The sequence below is a fragment of the Lolium perenne genome, chromosome 2 (assembly GCF_019359855.2).
Source record: "Lolium perenne isolate Kyuss_39 chromosome 2, Kyuss_2.0, whole genome shotgun sequence".
Lineage (NCBI taxonomy): Eukaryota > Viridiplantae > Streptophyta > Magnoliopsida > Poales > Poaceae > Lolium > Lolium perenne.
In genome coordinates this window covers 124,393,659-124,412,008 of record NC_067245.2, presented here as the reverse complement: position 1 = coordinate 124,412,008, position 18,350 = coordinate 124,393,659, and the positions used below count along the sequence as shown (strand labels likewise).

At 41.6% G+C, this 18,350-nt stretch overlaps 1 long non-coding RNA gene across 15 annotated transcripts in view; it reads right to left on the bottom strand.

Annotated features, from left to right (window-relative positions):
* LOC127333509 (uncharacterized) overlaps positions 1 to 17,865 on the bottom strand; it is a 36,592-nt gene extending 18,727 nt beyond the window's left edge. For 11 of the 15 annotated variants that reach the window (XR_011751929.1, XR_011751935.1, XR_011751930.1 and 8 more), the window contains exons 1-7: positions 17,201 to 17,865; positions 15,386 to 15,631; positions 15,168 to 15,311; positions 15,021 to 15,081; positions 14,862 to 14,941; positions 13,964 to 14,044; positions 13,762 to 13,873 (exon numbers count right to left, since the gene is read on the bottom strand). This is a non-coding gene — a long non-coding RNA (uncharacterized lncRNA). Of the gene's footprint in view, positions 1 to 13,761; positions 13,874 to 13,954; positions 14,045 to 14,861; positions 14,942 to 15,020; positions 15,082 to 15,167; positions 15,312 to 15,385; positions 15,632 to 17,200 lie in introns of all 15 variants that reach the window. The other 4 variants (XR_007871246.2, XR_007871247.2, XR_011751940.1 and 1 more) reach the window with 4 other exon arrangements.
* Positions 17,866 to 18,350: the final 485 nt, after the last annotated feature.

The window sequence follows — 18,350 nt, the reverse complement described above, 5'->3', positions numbered from 1 at the left end:
GATGATCTCACTGAGAGCCGTCCTTGTGAGCTGCATGTTAAAGTTTTCAACCTATCCTTCAAGGCGGCGGTCGGCATCCTCTTACCTACAAGGTCTTACCATTGCCGTCCGGTCCAAGACGACTTTCTTGTTGTGATGGTGGATGAAGTGTTGAGAGAGTATGAGGGGTTGGTGCTTGAGCACCCTGCAGGTGAAGATGGGGAAATCAAAGAACTGGGAGAAGCCCGTAGAACCACCGTGCAATGGCGGAAGGAGAACATTGTGTTTCTAGGTGAGAAGCCAACAAGCAGGCCACCTCCGCCTCCTCCGCCACCCGTGCAGCTCTCCTCCGCGTGATGATTCTCCTCTGCGCGATGATGATTCCCCTATCCATGACCAGTCTCCTCCGCGTGAAAATACTCCGCCGCCTCCTCCTCCTCGTCAGGAGACTCCGCCGCTTCCACCTAAGCAAAAGAGGAAGCGGTCCGCGGCACCTCCTACAGCTCCGAAGAGATCATCAACTCCAATGAGGGAACAGACTCGCGAGGTGTTGCCACATGAGCAGATCGAAGAGCAAAAGGCGTTTCTTGCAAGCTGCGCCGAAGAAGATGTTTATTCCACCGCAGATGGTGAAGCACTTTGCCGAGACGAGAATGAAGAGACCTGAGCTGAGAGCTGATTATGACCGCTCTCTTGGACAGTCCTCTAGAGCGAGCAAAGAAGCAAAAAAGTCGCCCAGCCTTGGACAAAGAGGACATTCAGGCCGCACCCCACTTCATCGTGGAGCCATATCATGATCCAGAGACGGCATCGATGATCGAACGGGCGGCTAGAGCTCAGGGAGCATCAGTTGAGTACGAAGATTACTATCCAACGGCTCAAGTGGTAAACAAGTATAGATACGGATCCGATCTCGTCAAACCCGGCGAGCTCGCGCGTCTAGGGACTCAGATGCGAAGGTTGCATGACTGGTACCTGAAAGCCTGTCGAAGATGTGAAAGCTACATCACGGTGTATCTTAGAGATGAGCATTACTTCCGGGGGGAAGACGAGATAAACATTGAGTTAGAAGAACTGTTTCAGTTATTCAATCAAGACGCCCTCGACAAAGCTGTCATCAGTTGCTACTGCCTGTAAGTGATTTATTTGTGTAATTAAGTTTGTAGCTCATTCATTTGCACTAACAATTATCCTCATTATATTCTTTGTGTACGCTATACATTTAATTATGCAGAATGAAGAAGCTGGAATACAAAAGAGGCAAGCTCCTACAGATGGGGTTCATAGACCCAAACACAGTTCATGAAGTTACGGTTCGACGGTACCCCAAGGACACAGAGGACAACATCGTAATGTTTTTAGAGAAGCAAGCAGACAAAGAGGATATATTCTTTCCCTACAACTTCAAGTGAGTGTTATATATAACATACATTATGCTTGTGCACCTTCCACTTTATTCTCGTAATCATTGAGCTATGCTTGTGCAGTTTCCACTTTATTCTCCTAATCATTGATCTTCACCTTGGAGTCGTAAACGTCATGGACTCGAAACGTAAAGAATATGCGGAATGGGCGGACATGGCTGCCATCCTCCAGAGGTAGTTTCAATCAATTTCGTATTGGCATCTTCATCTGCTCTAATTCAAAGATATCATCAACTAATCAATTACTCATTTACTCATTATTTTTTGCCGGGCAGGGCTTGGAAACGGTTCATCAATACTGTTCCGGGTGAATGGAAACCGGAGCTTACATTTAGAGATTACCCTGTAAGTAGTACTATATATATAGCTATGTCCGTGAAACTTTATATATGATATTTACTTTCAATACGATGCTTGATTATTAGTTTGATCGAACTATTTTTTCGTAAAGTGTATGAGGCAGGAACAAGGGAATAACTTATGTGGATACTACGTCTGCACCTTCATGCGTGACATGTCCTGTCCCAAGGGTGGGGATGCCCAAATACACCACACTCGTGTACGATAACAAATTTTCACAATTAATCTTAATTAGTACCATCTATTGTATTGAGTTCCATTCATGTATTGATCTCCTTTTTTAAATATAGATGACACGCCTGCGGGACACTCTCATAACAGCGGATCAAATAAAAGCAATTCAAGAGGAAATCGCGGGATTCTTTATTACCGAGGTCCTTACCCCAGGTGGAGAGCACTATCGGAAGATCGTGACGGCGGAGGATATTCGTTCAGGACATGTTGTATTGTAAATATGCATGCATTACGTGTACTGTGTTGACTATGTCGTGTACTGTTGACGATGTCTATATATATTCACGACGATTTTTTGTGGTTTCTTGAATGATATATATATGCATTGCTGAAACTCTGCAGCGGCAGAGAAACGCCTGCTTTCTGCCGCGGCGCAGAAACGCTGGTACAGCCCAAATCTGTGCCGCGGCAGAGAAATAGCAATTCTCTGCCGCGGCAGAGAAACATAGGCCCGGTTCGTACCACGAACCGGGACCAAAGCCCTTCTACCGCGAGCTCCCTGGCCGCACCACGTGTCGACGCCTTTAGGCCCGGTTTATCTTTGAACCGGGACTAAAGGGTACCCCCTTTAGTCCCGCCTAGTTGGTCCCGGTTCGGGAACCGGGTCTTGATGACCCACAAGTATAGGGGGTGTATCGTAGTATCTTCGATAAGTAAGAATGTCGATCCCAACGAGGAGCAGAAGGTGTTGACAAGCAGTTTCGATGAAGGATTCACTGTAAATGCTCACAGACAAGTATTCAGGGGGTTTTGATGTAACAGTTGAATAAAGTACGAGTATGTAAAGTGCGAGAGTAATAATTGCAGCGAGTGGCCCAATCCTTTTTAGCACAAAGGACAAGCCGGTTTGTTTACTTATAATGACCAAACGTTCTCGAGGACACACGGGATTTTAGTCTAGTGCTTTCGCTACATACGGCTAAATAATCTTCATTGTTGTGATAAGTGTTGTGTGGGTGAACCTATGCTAATGTACCGCCCTTCCTAGGACTAATACATACTTGTGATTATACCCCTTGCAAGCATCCGCAACTACAAGAAAGTAATTAAGAATAAATCTAACCACAGCCTTAAACTCTGAGATCCTGCGATCCCTCCTGCATCGATATACCAACGGGGGTTTAGGTTTCTGTCACTCCGGCAACCCCGCAATTAGCAAACGAATACAAGATGCATTCCCCTAGGCCCATAAATGGTGAAGTGTCATGTAGTCGACGTTCACATGACACCACTAGAAGAATAACACCACAACTTAAATATCACACCATTGAATATTACTCAACCATAGTTCACTACTAACATTTAGACTTCACCCATGTCCTCAAGAACTAAACGAACTACTCACGAGACATCATATGGAACATGATCAGAGGTGATATGATGATGAATAACAATCTGAACATAAACTTGGTTCAATGGTTTCACTCAATAGCATCAACAATAAGTAGGAATCGATACCGGGAGAGTTTCCCCTATCAAACAATCAAGATCAAACCCAAATTGCTACGGCGGTGACGGTGTCCAGCGGTGATGACGGCGGTGATGATGGTGGAGATGATGATGATGGTGATGGCGATGATGTCCAGCTCGATGACGGTGACGATGGCGTCGATTTCCCCCTCCCGGAGGGAATTTCCCCGGCGGATTCCTGCCCGCCGGAGAGCTCTTTTCTCTCTGGTGTTCTCCGCCCCGCAGAGGCGGCTGTAACTCTTCGCGAGGTACCCCTTCTGGCTTAGGTCTTCGGGACGAAGGGTTTGGCGAAGAAAAGGAGGCGAAAAGGGTCGTGGGCCCCCAGACCACGTGCCGGCGCGGCCGGGGCTCGGGCCGCGCCGCCCTAGGGTGTGGGCCCACCCTGGCTGCTCCTGGCTCCTCCTTCTGGCTTCCTTCGTCATCTTGAAAAATAGGATTTTTGGTATAATTTCCTTCCAGAGTTGATCTTCCGAAATATTGCGTTCTGACGGTGCTTTTTCCAGCAGAATCCTGGCTCCGGTGCTTGATCTCCCAATAATGATGAAACATGCAAAATAGATGAAATAACATAAGTATTGTGTCCCAATATGAAATATATCAATGAATAACAGCAAATTATGATATAAAATAGTGATGCAAATTGGACGTATCAACTCCCCCCAAGCTTAGACTTCGCTTGTCCCCAAGCGAAACTGAGCTCGATAGACATGACCACATGTTTATGGAGTGAAGAGTCGATAAATAAAATACGGACAAGAAGCATCATATTCATTCACACAGGACATTATAGTAAACAACCTCTTATAACTCACATTGAAACAAGTATAAGGTAATCACAAGTAAAGGTGCATGAGAAATCATGATTGGTGATGGCAAACTTCGTTCTTGGTCAGAGAACAATTAACAGATTATATTTATCTCATTGAGCAGCGCTCTAATGTTAGAGTTTATAAGGCACAACTTGCATACTCAAGCATAATGGTCTTCTCATAATCATTGATAACTTGCAAAGCTATATTCATTCAGATAAAACTTGTACTAAACAAGAAAGAATAAAAGACATGATGTAGCAAATCACAATATAATGGTTTGATCACAACTACTCAAATGCTTGCTTGAGATGGAGGGAAATAGGTTTACTGACTCAACATAAAGTAAAAGACAGGCCCTTCGCAGAGAGGGAAGCAGGGATTAAATCATGTGCTAGAGCTTTTTCAGTTTTGCAATCATATAAAGATAATAAAAGTAACATTTTGAGAGGTGTTTGTTGTTGTCAACGACTGGTAGCGGGTACTCTAACCCCCTTGCCAGACAACCTCCTAAGAGCGGCTCCCATATTATTTTCATTTTGTGTGGCACTCCTTCCAACCTTTCTTTCACAAACCATGGCTAACCGAATCCTCGGGTGCCTGCCAACAATCTCATACCATGAAGGAGTGCCTTTTTACTTTGTTTTATTATGATGATGACACTCCCCCCAACCTTTGCTTACACAAGCCATGGCTAACCGAATCCTTCGGGTGCCGTCCATCAATCACATACCATGGAGGAGTGTCTATTTAGTTTGATTAATTTGGGACTGGGAATCCCATTGCCAGCTCTTTTTGCAAAATTATTGGATAAGCGGATGAAGCCACTAGTCCATTGGTGGAAGTTGCCCAGCAAGATTGAAAGATAAAACACCACATACTTCCTCATGAGCTATGAAACATTAACACAAATAAGAGATACTAAGTTTTGAATTGTTTAAAGGTAGCACATGAAGTATTTACTTGGAATGGCGGAAAATACCATGTAGTAGGTAGGTATGGTGGACACAAATGGCATAGGTTTGGGTTAAGGTTTGGATGCACGAGAAGTATTCCCTCTCGATGTGGTCTTTGGCTAGCAAGGTTAATTAGCAAGCATAAGAGTCGAGGGAAACAAACAAATATACATATGATAGAAACAATCATGCATCTTCCTTGTAAGCACAAGCAATTTTAACTTCAGAATAATGAGCTATGAGCTAACAAGAAAGACAATGAAACATCTACATGTATTTCTCTTTTCTATTTAAACCTCAAAGTGTTGTTGCTATTGACCAATGCTAAGTTTGCCAAAACCAAATAGATTTATTCAATGCTCCCAAAGTGATACCAATACTAACAACAAGATGAATCATAGAGATTGCAAACTAAAATAAGATGTGCAATATGTAAATGATAAGACTTCTCATTAATATTCCATAACGATAACTCACACCAAGGGATACATAGATAACCAACTAAAGGAGAGACACTTCCAACTGCAACCCATCTTATACGATAACTTCCCTACTCATGATATGACACTACTTGACAATAAAAGTAAAAGGTAGTGATAATGTGATACCGCGGCACTCCCCCAAGTTTGGAACAAACCAAGGGGATGCCAATACCGATGATGAATTACTCCTTTGGCGATGGTGGTGATGAATTCTTCCCGAGCTTCTTAATAAGCTCCTTCGTCTTCAGCTTCTCAGCTTGATAATTCTGCACTAAGATTCGAAGAGATTCATTGTTATCCGAAGTTGGCGATGACGACCTTGTGACGCGAATCGAGTGGTATTCAATCAATCTTCGGAGACGGCAGTTCTCCTCCTGGAGTATCTCCACTTCTCTTCTCAGAGCCCGATATTGATCACAAAACTCATCGGTAACCCGTAGAACTTCTTCCATCATGGGGAAGGAGTCGAGGCTGAGAGCGGGTGGTAGAGGTCCCTGCAAGTTATGAGAAAAAGAACGTCGAGTGTCAACAGATCCCACCAAGATTTGCTTGCTCCCTCCGGCTTGCTGATCTTGTCTTGATGGCACCTCCTTCACTTCTTCCTCCGAAAGCCCCTTGCCCTTGTCGTTGGAGGCCATGGTGCTTCTAGACTGAAACAGATCCTGGCAGAAACAGCTCGAAACAAAACACGTCGAAAACACGATATACGGACCTCCAGGGGTCCGGGGGATTATATAGCAAAATTTTTCACGACATAAGGAAAGTACCAGATCGAACCAGAGTCGGAAAGAGGCGACGGGACGGCCAAACCATAGGGCGGCGCGGGCCCAGGCTTGGCCGCGCCGGCCTATGGTGCCGCGCCCTCGTGCGTCCTTTCCACTCCGTTTCGAACTCGTAATTTCTCATATTTTCTAAAAACAGCAAAAATATAGTTCGGAAAGTAAATTGCGTACTTTTCATTACCAGGACTGTTACCTATTCAAAGTCGAGTTCGCGGATCGTCGCTTTGCCCTTTGATGAAATCTTCCGGTGTTTCCACTTGAATAATATCAACATCAACATTATAGGAATCACCTGAGATATAATGCTTGAGTCTTTGTCCATTCACCACTTGCGTAGCATTGCCTTGGAGAGAGCTAATTTTGATTGCTCCTGAACGATACACCTCCTCGACAACATATGGTCCTTCCCATTTCGAGAGTAATTTCCCTGCAAAGAATCTGAGACGAGACCGATACAATAGGACTTTATCCCCAATATTAAATTCTCTTTTGATAATCCTCCTATCATGCCATTTTTTAACTTTCTCTTTAAAGAGTTTAGCATTTTCATAAGCTTCACTTCTCCATTCATCTAGAGAACTCAATTGCAACAATCTCTTATCACCGGCAAGTTTAGGATCTTTATTTAATTCTCTAACAGCCCAATAAGCTTTGTGCTCTAGTTCTAAAGGTAAATGACAAGCTTTCCCATAAACCATTTTATAAGGTGACATTCCCATGGGATTTTTATAAGCAGTTCTATAAGCCCAAAGTGCATCCTTCAATTTACTAGCCCAATTCTTTCTGGTTTTATTAACGGTCTTTTGCAAAATAGATTTAATCTCTCTATTTGATAATTCTACTTGACCACTAGTTTGAGGATGATAAGCGGAAGCAATTCTATGATTAATACCATACCTAGCAAGAGTTTTTCTAAATCCTCCATGAATAAAGTGAGAACCTCCATCGGTCATAATATATCTAGGTACTCCAAATCTAGGAAAAATAATTTCTAAGAGCATTCTTAAAGAGGTCTCACCATCAGCACTTTTTGTAGGTATAGCTTCCACCCATTTAGTAACATAATCAACAGCAACGAGTATATGAGTGTTACCTTCTGAAGACGGAAAAGGTCCCATGAAGTCAAATCCCCAACAATCAAACGGTTCAATAACAAGAGTATAATTCATGGGCATTTCATTGCGTCTGGAGATATTACCAACCCTTTGGCATTCATCACAAGATAAAATAAACTTTCGCATCTTTGAAGAGAGTTGGCCAATAAAAACCTGATTGTAGAACCTTTTGCGCGGTTCTTTCTCCGGCGTGATGTCCTCCATAAGCACTACCATGACATTTACTCAATATCTCCTGTTGTTCATATTCGGGAACACATCTTCGCATAATACCATCCACTCCTTCTTTATATAAGTGTGGGTCATCCCAGAAATAATGCCTCAAATCATAAAAGAATTTCCTCCTTTGCTGAGCTGAAAAGGTTGGAGGCAAGTACTTGGAAACAATAAAGTTAGCATAATCAGCATACCAAGGACCCCTCGCGAGCTCACCTTTATTACAGCCAATTGTTCATTTGGAAAACTATCATTAACAGGAACAGGATCATAAGCAATATTTTCCAATCTAGACAAATTATCAGCAACAGGATTATCAGCACCTTTCCTGTCTACAATATGTAGATCAAATTCTTGCAAAAGAAGTACCCATCTAATAAGCCTAGGCTTAGCATCTTTCTTTGTCATTAGGTATCTAATTGCAGCATGATCAGTATGAATAGTAACTTTTGAATCAACAATATAAGATCTAAATTTATCACAAGCAAAAACTACAGCTAATAATTCTTTTTCAGTTGTAGCATAATTTCTTTGAGCAGCATCAAGAGTTTTACTAGCATAATGAATAACATTCAGTTTTTTATCTACCCGCTGTCCAAGAACAGCGCCTACAGCAAAATCACTAGCATCACACATAATTTCAAAGGGTAAGTTCCAATCAGGAGGTTCAACTATAGGAGCAGTCGTTAAGGCTTTCTTAAGAGTTTCAAACGCTTCCTTACAATCATCATCAAAAACAAATGGTACATCTTTTTGAAGAAGATTAGTAAGAGGCTTTGAAATCTTAGAGAAATCTTTAATAAATCTCCTATAAAACCCAGCATGACCAAGAACACTACGAATACCTTTAACATCCCTCGGATAAGGCATCTTCTCGATTGCTTCAACTTTAGCTCTATCAACTTCAATACCTCTCTCGTAAAATTTTATGTCCCAATACAATTCCTTCATTAACCATAAAGTGGCATTTCTCCCAATTAAGAACAAGGTTAGTTTCTTCACATCTCTCGCAAAACTTTATCAAGGTTTATAAGCAACTATCAAAAGAATTCCCATAGACAGAAAAATCATCCATGAATACCTCTACAATACTTTCACAAAAACCATGAAAAATAGCAGACATGCATCTTTGAAAAGTAGCAGGAGCATTACATAAACCAAAAGGCATGCGTCTATAAGCATAAGTTCCATAAGGACAAGTAAAGGTGGTTTTCTCTTGATCTTTAGCTTTAACAGCAATTTGTGAAAACCTTAATAACCATCAAGAAAACAAAAATGAGTATTTTTAGATAATCTTTCTAGCATTTGATCAATAAATGGTAAAGGGTAATGATCTTTCTTAGTAACTTTATTAACTTTTCGAAAATCAATGCACATTCTATACCCTACAACTACTCTTTGAGGAATGAGCTCATCATTATCATTAGGCACAACAGTCATACCTCCTTTCTTGGGAACGCAGTGCACAGGACTAACCCATCTACTATCAGCAATAGGATATATAATACCAGCTTCAAGGAGCCGTAATACCTCATTCCTTACCACTTCCTTCATCTTTGGAATTAGACGACGCTGAGGTTCAACAACAGGCTTTGCATCATCTTCCATATTAATAGCATGTTGGCAAATAGAAGGAGAAATCCCCTTCAAATCATCAAGAGTGTAGCCAATAGCGCCTCGATGCTTCTTCAATATTTCCAATAACCTTTCTTCCTCAATCTCTGAAAGCTTAGAACTAATAATAACAGGATATATTTTCTTATCATCAATATGAGCATATTTAAGATTATCAGGTAAAGGCTTTAAATCAAAAACAGGATCTTCCTTTGGTGGCGGCGTTGTACCCAAATCTTCCACCGGTAAATCATGCTTGAGAATAGGTTGGCGAAGAAAAATTTCCTCAAGCTCATCTCTTTCTTTCCTAAAAATTTCGCTCTCGCTATCCTCCAAATGTTGCTGCAAAGGATTATTAGGAACAAGAACAATAGATGCACATTGCTCCATTTTAATATCATTACTAGGCAAATCAGCTTTATAAGGAGTTTTAGTAAATTTAGAGAAGTTAAACTCATAAGATTCACCAGCAAATTTAGTCAAAATTTTCTCTTTCTTGCAATCTATAATAGCTCCACAAGTATTTAGAAAAGGTCTACCAAAAATAATAGGACAATAATCACTAGCAGCAGAACCAAGTACCAAAAAGTCAGCAGGATATTTAATCTTACCGCATAAAACTTCCACATCTCGAACAATACCAATTGGAGAAATAGTTTCTCTATTAGCCAGCTGAATAACCACATCAATATCTTCAAGTTCACAAGAATCAATTTCGTGCATAATCTCCGTGTAAAGCTCATACGGAATAGCACTAACACTTGCACCAATATCACATAATCCATAATAGCAATGATCACCAATTCTAACAGACATCATAGGAACACTAGCTTGTTTGGGTTTATTAGGATGTGAAACAATATTAGAAGCATCTTCACATAAAATAATATGACCATCCTCCACATTTTCAGTCACAAGATCTTTAACTATTGCAACAAAGCAGTTCAATTTTTATTTGTTCTTCTGTGTTCTACAGTGTTTCTTTTCACTTTTATGAACCGCACTATTTATAACAGAGTACTCTTTCATTTTGGCAGGGAAAGGAGTTTTTTCAATATAAACTTCAGGAATAACACGATCAGCAGTTTCAACTACAACACATTTATTAATAGATGAATCAATTTTATCTTTATACGGTTCATGATACTTATCAAAATTCTTCTTTGGCAATTCATAATGAGAGGCAAAAGCTTTATAAAGATTTACAGCAACTTGAGAATCAAGACCATATGTAGCACTCATATTACGAAATTTATCAGTATCCATAAAAGCTTCAATGCATTTATAATCATAAATTATACCTGATTCTCTATCCTTGTCGTTCTCCCATCCTTCAGTATTTTCTTGGATCCGATCAAGAAGGTCCCTTTTAAACTCTTCTTTGTTGCGTGTAAATGATCCAGAACAAGAAGTATCCAGCAAGGTCTTGTCTTGAAAAGAAAGTCTTGCATAGAAATTATCAATAATAACATTACCAGGAAGCTCATGAATGGGGCATTTGAGCATTAAAGACTTCAGTCTCCCCAAGCTTGGGCAATACTCTCTCCATCATGAGGCCAAAAATTATATATGCGATTCCGATCCTTATGAATTTCACTTGGAGGATAGAACTTAGAATAAAACCGGGGCACAATATCATTCCATTCAAGAGAATCCCCATTATCCAGGAATTTATACCAATGCGCCGCCTTACCGGACAGCGATAAAGAGAATAGTTTCTTCCTCACTTCATCCATAGCAATACCTGCACATTTGAATAACCCGCATAATTCATGCAAAAACAGTAAATGATCACCGGGGTGGACAGTTCCATCCCCCTCATAGCGGTTATCCATAACACGTTCAATAATTTTCATAGGTATTTTATATGGTATCACTTCCTCACCTGGCGCTTCATCCACTACCGTTGCAGAATTAGAAGATTTAACAAATACAAAAAGAATAGAAGAACTCTCCATAATGACTTATAGCAGCAGTGCAGAAATAAAATCAGCACAACAATAAAGGTTTTCCTTACCAATTCCACTTACCAATAGCGCTTCACTCCCCGGCAACGGCGCCAAAAAATAGTCTTGATGACCCACAAGTATAGGGGGTGTATCGTAGTATCTTCGATAAGTAAGAATGTCGATCCCAACGAGGAGCAGAAGGTGTTGACAAGCAGTTTCGATGAAGGATTCACTGTAAATGCTCATGCACAAGTATTCAGGGGGTTTTGATGTAACAGTTGAATAAAGTACGAGTATGTAAAGTGCGAGAGTAATAATTGCAGCGAGTGGCCCAATCCTTTTTAGCACAAAGGACAAGCCGGTTTGTTTACTTATAATGACCAAACGTTCTCGAGGACACACGGGATTTTAGTCTAGTGCTTTCGCTACATACGGCTAAATAATCTTCATTGTTGTGATAAGTGTTGTGTGGGTGAACCTATGCTAATGTACCGCCCTTCCTAGGACTAATACATACTTGTGATTATACCCCTTGCAAGCATCCGCAACTACAAGAAAGTAATTAAGAATAAATCTAACCACAGCCTTAAACTCTGAGATCCTGCGATCCCTCCTGCATCGATATACCAACGGGGGTTTAGGTTTCTGTCACTCCGGCAACCCCGCAATTAGCAAACGAATACAAGATGCATTCCCCTAGGCCCATAAATGGTGAAGTGTCATGTAGTCGACGTTCACATGACACCACTAGAAGAATAACACCACAACTTAAATATCACACCATTGAATATTACTCAACCATAGTTCACTACTAACATTTAGACTTCACCCATGTCCTCAAGAACTAAACGAACTACTCACGAGACATCATATGGAACATGATCAGAGGTGATATGATGATGAATAACAATCTGAACATAAACTTGGTTCAATGGTTTCACTCAATAGCATCAACAATAAGTAGGAATCGATACCGGGAGAGTTTCCCCTATCAAACAATCAAGATCAAACCCAAATTGCTACGGCGGTGACGGTGTCCAGCGGTGATGACGGCGGTGATGATGGTGGAGATGATGATGATGGTGATGGCGATGATGTCCAGCTCGATGACGGTGACGATGGCGTCGATTTCCCCCTCCCGGAGGGAATTTCCCCGGCGGATTCCTGCCCGCCGGAGAGCTCTTTTCTCTCTGGTGTTCTCCGCCCCGCAGAGGCGGCTGTAACTCTTCACGAGGTACCCCTTCTGGCTTAGGTCTTCGGGACGAAGGGTTTGGCGAAGAAAAGGAGGCGAAAGGGGTCGTGGGCCCCCCAGACCACAGGCCGGCGCCGCCAGGGCCTGGGCCGCGCCGCCCTAGGGTGTGGGCCCACCCTGGCTGCTCCTGGCTCCTCCTTCTGGCTTCCTTCGTCATCTTGAAAAATAGGATTTTTGGTATAATTTCCTTCCAGAGTTGATCTTCCGAAATATTGCGTTCTGACGGTGCTTTTTCTAGCAGAATCCTGGCTCCGGTGCTTGATCTCCCAATAATGATGAAACATGCAAAATAGATGAAATAACATAAGTATTGTGTCCCAATATGAAATATATCAATGAATAACAGCAAATTATGATATAAAATAGTGATGCAAATTGGACGTATCAGGTCTAAAGGCCCAAATGGACCGGGCCTATTGCCCCGTTTTCCACTAGTGTCATAGTGCATTTACAACCATTCTATTGTGCAAATGCAATTGTGAATCATTGTTTCCACAGACAATCCAAAAGTTAAACCTAAAAAATGATGTACATGACTTGAATATTATGAATTTCTGAGTAAAAAGTAGCAATTCAATAAAAGATTTTGAAATAGTAAAATAAAGAAGATCACTCGATAGATTTATGTAAATGAGAAGATGGCACTACATATCAATAATACCATGAAAGTCTACCATAATGTCAGAGTGTTTTGATGTGCTCCTCAAAAACTTATCGACATTTCGTTAAGTGCTTTGTGCTTTGTGCCAATGCATGTATATCCACCTCTTGCATATTTAGCAGGCGTGTAATATTCTCAAAACCGATTAACATCACTTGCTACTTTATCCAATTATATGGTGAGGTTCAGTCTACGAAGAGCACGTCACCACTGCAGAATCCTCTTATAAAAGATGTACAGAAAAAATTCACATTCTACTTCTATTTCTTTCTTCATTTGTACTACCATGAAAACATCAGAACCATGTCAAATGTAAACATTTGAAAACACCAACATAGCCATTTTGTTAAGCTCAGCCAAATTGTTTTCCTTGCAATAAATATCAATATCAATAGGATCCTATGTCCTAGTCCAGCAAACAACGTTTAATGCCTCAATTTTTTATTTCAGAAAAGAACCTAATTAATCCATAAGTTCATGCCTTGGCCTGCTTCTTCTTGCACTCTTCTAGATGGAACTGGAACGACGGCAAGTATCTCTCGCCAAAGTGCGGGAATATCACCTGAAAATCTGCAATGTCACCGTACCGACCATCATTCAATGTTTTGAAACAAGAATTCTAGGTCGGAACACTCGGAAATTTTATTGTACTTTAATTACCACTATCATAGTTCCTACATTCTCTGGTCTCTTAGTGACCCTTATGGCAGCAGCTGCTGCCGCACCGGAGGAGATCTCGGCCTACACAACAAACATAAATCTTCAGCATTCTTAACCTCATATCGGTAGATGATGAGAAACAAAAATGTAGGCTCCTAAAACTTTGCCAATACATATCACGAGAAATGCATCAAGTCTACATACATCAGACTCATCATTCCAACATTAAAGGTGGATATGATGCATCGTAGCAAAATTGTATTGGGATGAATCATAGATATAGCAGCATTGAGATGAGAAAAATAGCAAGTAAAATGGATTAAATATGGTTCCTATATCAATTCATTACATATAGAAGTGCTTGCACTTAAAATATCAAGCCAAGGAAAAGGGACATGGACAAACATGGTGTGAGTCATCATTTGTCTGCTTTCTTTAAACATATGAACGCTTAAAACTAAAGGACAATATCTCAATATGTATGCAATGTCAATATAATGTACTGAACACACATAAAAAATGCTTCAGCATGTGGAGTTACAGTATCAACCATACTTCCCGAAGAGCCAGGTGCTTTGGCATCTCAATAGCCTCATCGCTTCATATCCGGAGCATAAGCAGAACGTGATCAGAGATAACTATAAGAAAAGAAAACCCTGCAATAGTAATTCTAATAAAGTAGAACAACACAGCAATCCCAACAAATGTACTACGCCAGACAACACAAAAGGAGTGGTGACTCAACACATACCTACCAACCTATGGATAGACATTTCACAAACATTAGTAAAAAGAAATAACTTGCACAACTCAGATGAATTCAAAAAAGAACTACAACATTCATGTCTTGCTTTTATTTTAGTACAAAGTTAATAATAAGATAGGAATAACCTATGACCTTTATTGCTTCATTGAGAACATCATTGTCCAAGTTCCAAGAAACAAATCATGCTCCAATACCCTGAATCTTATGTGTGCCTACACGGGTGGGATAACATTCATAAGGCAACGAGCACAAGGTTTGACATGCTCAAAGGAAATCTTATAGCAACCGTACCAGGTTTTCACAAGAGAGTATGTTGTAGTTCTTCTCTTTGGTAGGCTCAACACAAAATAACCTATAGAAAGAGATAATTATATGAAGAATATATACACAGCCCGCAAATAATAGAGTAGGTTTTGTTCAGGCGGAATTTGAAGAAACCTTGACTTAGGATTTAATCAGTGAGGAAATGACCAGCACCAGATTTCATCCCACCCTTCTCGATTCCACCATTAAATATACCCACCTTCCCTTTTGAATCCTCCAAGATTTGTTTTCGCAGTAATAGTCTCATAATGTACCTTACTGAAAACTGGGCAAGATTAGACACAGCTAGAGTGCATATATAGGTTAACACATCGGCTCTATGTCCTTGTTACCTTTGGGTTTGCAGGGTTGGCAAACTATTCGTGAATGTACGAATTAGGCATCTTTTTCAAGATCTCTGTAGCTTTGTCCAATAACCCTTTCACCCCTTCTACGGCATCTGGAAGGACATGTTCGGTGCCGAATGCTTTGAGCAGGAGTCTCCTCTCCATGCTCATGGACGTGGGAATCGAGTTTCAACTTATATTCTTTGGAGGTGGTGATGAAAGCAAGATAGATGCTTGCATTCCCACTCGTTGCTTCCACCAAACATTGTGAGAAGAGAACAAGAATTAGCATTGTTATGATATACACTTCCCCTCTTAATAATTATGGTACAGCCTTCTCTGAGACTATGAGTATGCAGACAGACAGAGAAAAGATGTGAATCACCTTCCGGGTGTTCTCAAGCCCTTGTTTTCGGCATCGACTATCATGAAGAATTCTATGATGAAACAAAACAATAGGTCGAGAGTATGTTTAGCTGGCCGGCAGTTCCATCAACGAAAGGAAACAAAATGATGCACTGAAAAATGAGGAGGAAGATAAAGAGGGGATTTGGTTAACCATTTTCGTCCTGGACTCTAACCTAGGGAACCATTTTATGGGAATATGTAAAATGATTAACCATTAAGCTATTATGGTTATAAAAAATAAAACCTATGCTTGGCGAGAAATTATAAAAAAAGGCAAAGGAAAGCAATCCTAAAAGGTGCTTGCTCTTCCAAGAAACCCCACGGCATGTCAAGGTATAGTCCACATATAACAACGTTGTAATTCTGTAGCTAGCTAGATGCTTTCACAAACTATCAGGATCAGGGTACTTAAAGTAGCATCAGTAAGAGATGACAATCCATCACATGGTGCCAGTAGTATTATTATTAGCAAAATAATCTATCAATGACACGGTGAGCAAAATTTATATGTTGCAGGTTGATAGCAGATCAGCATGGAAATCTCGAGTAAATTTCATATTCTCGTGAACTGAAGTTTACTGCACATGGCATCAGTTACAGAGGGAGGGACACATGAAGAGGAAACCTGTCCCTTGGCCGATGAGCTTCCCATCAAAGATTCAACAGAATTATAACCATGAAACATGTCACAACATGAGGGGCTAGTACATTATTGCTGCTAGTCCAGCGAGTCTAGGCAATTGGTCAGATAGTGAATCGGGAGGTTGATTGGTTACCTCGGAGATAAGGATGAGGGGGATTCTGCCGGAAATTGGCGGCCGGAGGTGGGCTAGCCTGCCGCATGTGCGTTGGCTGGGCGGGCGAGATAGGATTGCGTGAGGACCAACCCTTGGCCGGTAGGCATTGCCGACAAGCGGGGCGGCGCTCAGAGGAGATCCCGTGGAGCTCGACGCTGCGAGCATGATCGACGTGGAGGCGTGCGGGGCTGACCGTAACCAGGATGGTGCCCGAAGAAGGCCGGAGGAGGTTGCAGTACCTACCTTGAATAGGAAAGGCACCAGGCTCGAGAATAAGGAAGTTTATTCTCTCGTAGGAAGAAGCGTTCCTGAACATAATTACCAGCTCGGGAATAGGAAAGTATCTTCTCATAACATAATTACCGTAATCGTGATTGATGATACAATACCATAATTACCGTAAGCGCTGTGAAATTACATTGGCCGGGTGGGACGAGGTAAGTATATACCATATACAAATCGATCAGACGGTGTTGGTTACTGAGAATAAATTGGACGGACAGGATGCTCTGAATGACGACCATCAAAGTGCGTTGAGTGTCAAACGACCAACTCTCATTTAATAGTAAAGATGAGTTGGGAAGTGGGCAATCAAATTCATGTGAGAATTACGTACCAGCGTGGCTTGTTGACCCCTAAGGGTGGATAGCGGCCAGAGGTACATGCTCGTCTTGGGAGGTGGAGGCCGGCCGAGACAACATCTTCTTCTCCCGTGTAGAACACTGACAGCACGAATAGAACCACTAGCGCCGGCCGCAACCCCTCCCGTCGCTGAGGTAAGTATCCACGGCGACCGAGACTGGGACCACTCGCCGCTCGCCTGAAGTCGTCGGGATTCCAAACCACCCTCTGTAAATCATGCTCGTGATTAATCTGAAATTTCGAAGCATAAACAGCGATAGGTGAGGTGGGATGGAGAGGGGTCACCAAGAGGGTCTTCTCCTTGCGTGCGTCCCCAGCGACGAGGCCCATAGCCTGGAGCTTGGTAATGGTCCCTCACCACCGCTGCACTGCTTTCCGTGGCGCCGCCTCGTAGTACCTAAGGTGGACGTGGACCTCCACGGACGACGCAAGATACCCTTACCGGCATCCCCCTCCTCCTCTCACTCGGGACCACCGGGTACATCGACGCCATGGATGGCCGAAGGGAAGCTGCGCCGGTGAGCTCCATGGGCGGCGAGACCCCGTTCCACTTTCTCTCGCTCCCAAAACCGCTCGTGCGTTGACCCATGAGAAAACAATATCGGCAGGCTGGTGGTGGGTTTCCGTATAGCCCACGATCGGGCAATAAAACCGCCGATGTAAAAAGAAAACGAGAAAAGGTGGGAGGTCGGACCGCACCAGGTTCGGTGGACACTAGGTTCGGTGGACACTAGGTTCGGTGGACACTGGCTCGTGGATTGACCGGGTGCAGAATTACTTATTCTACACCCAGGGTGTTTAATAGAGTTTCTCTATACATACATACATACATATATATATATATATATATATATATATATATATATATATATATATATATATATATATATATAGGATAAATACTTCTTACTCCTGGGTGTAACTACACCCATCTCTCGTATACGATCATACAAAAGTATATATGATACTTTATCAATTTGAGTATGTTCGTATATTGTATCTAAGATACTCCATAGCAACTTTGGTGAAAAAAAATTAAATACACCCATAGTTTGCACTATATATACAAAATACATGCATATTTATACGTAAAAAAATAGTGTACGTAAAAAAGTGTACATACT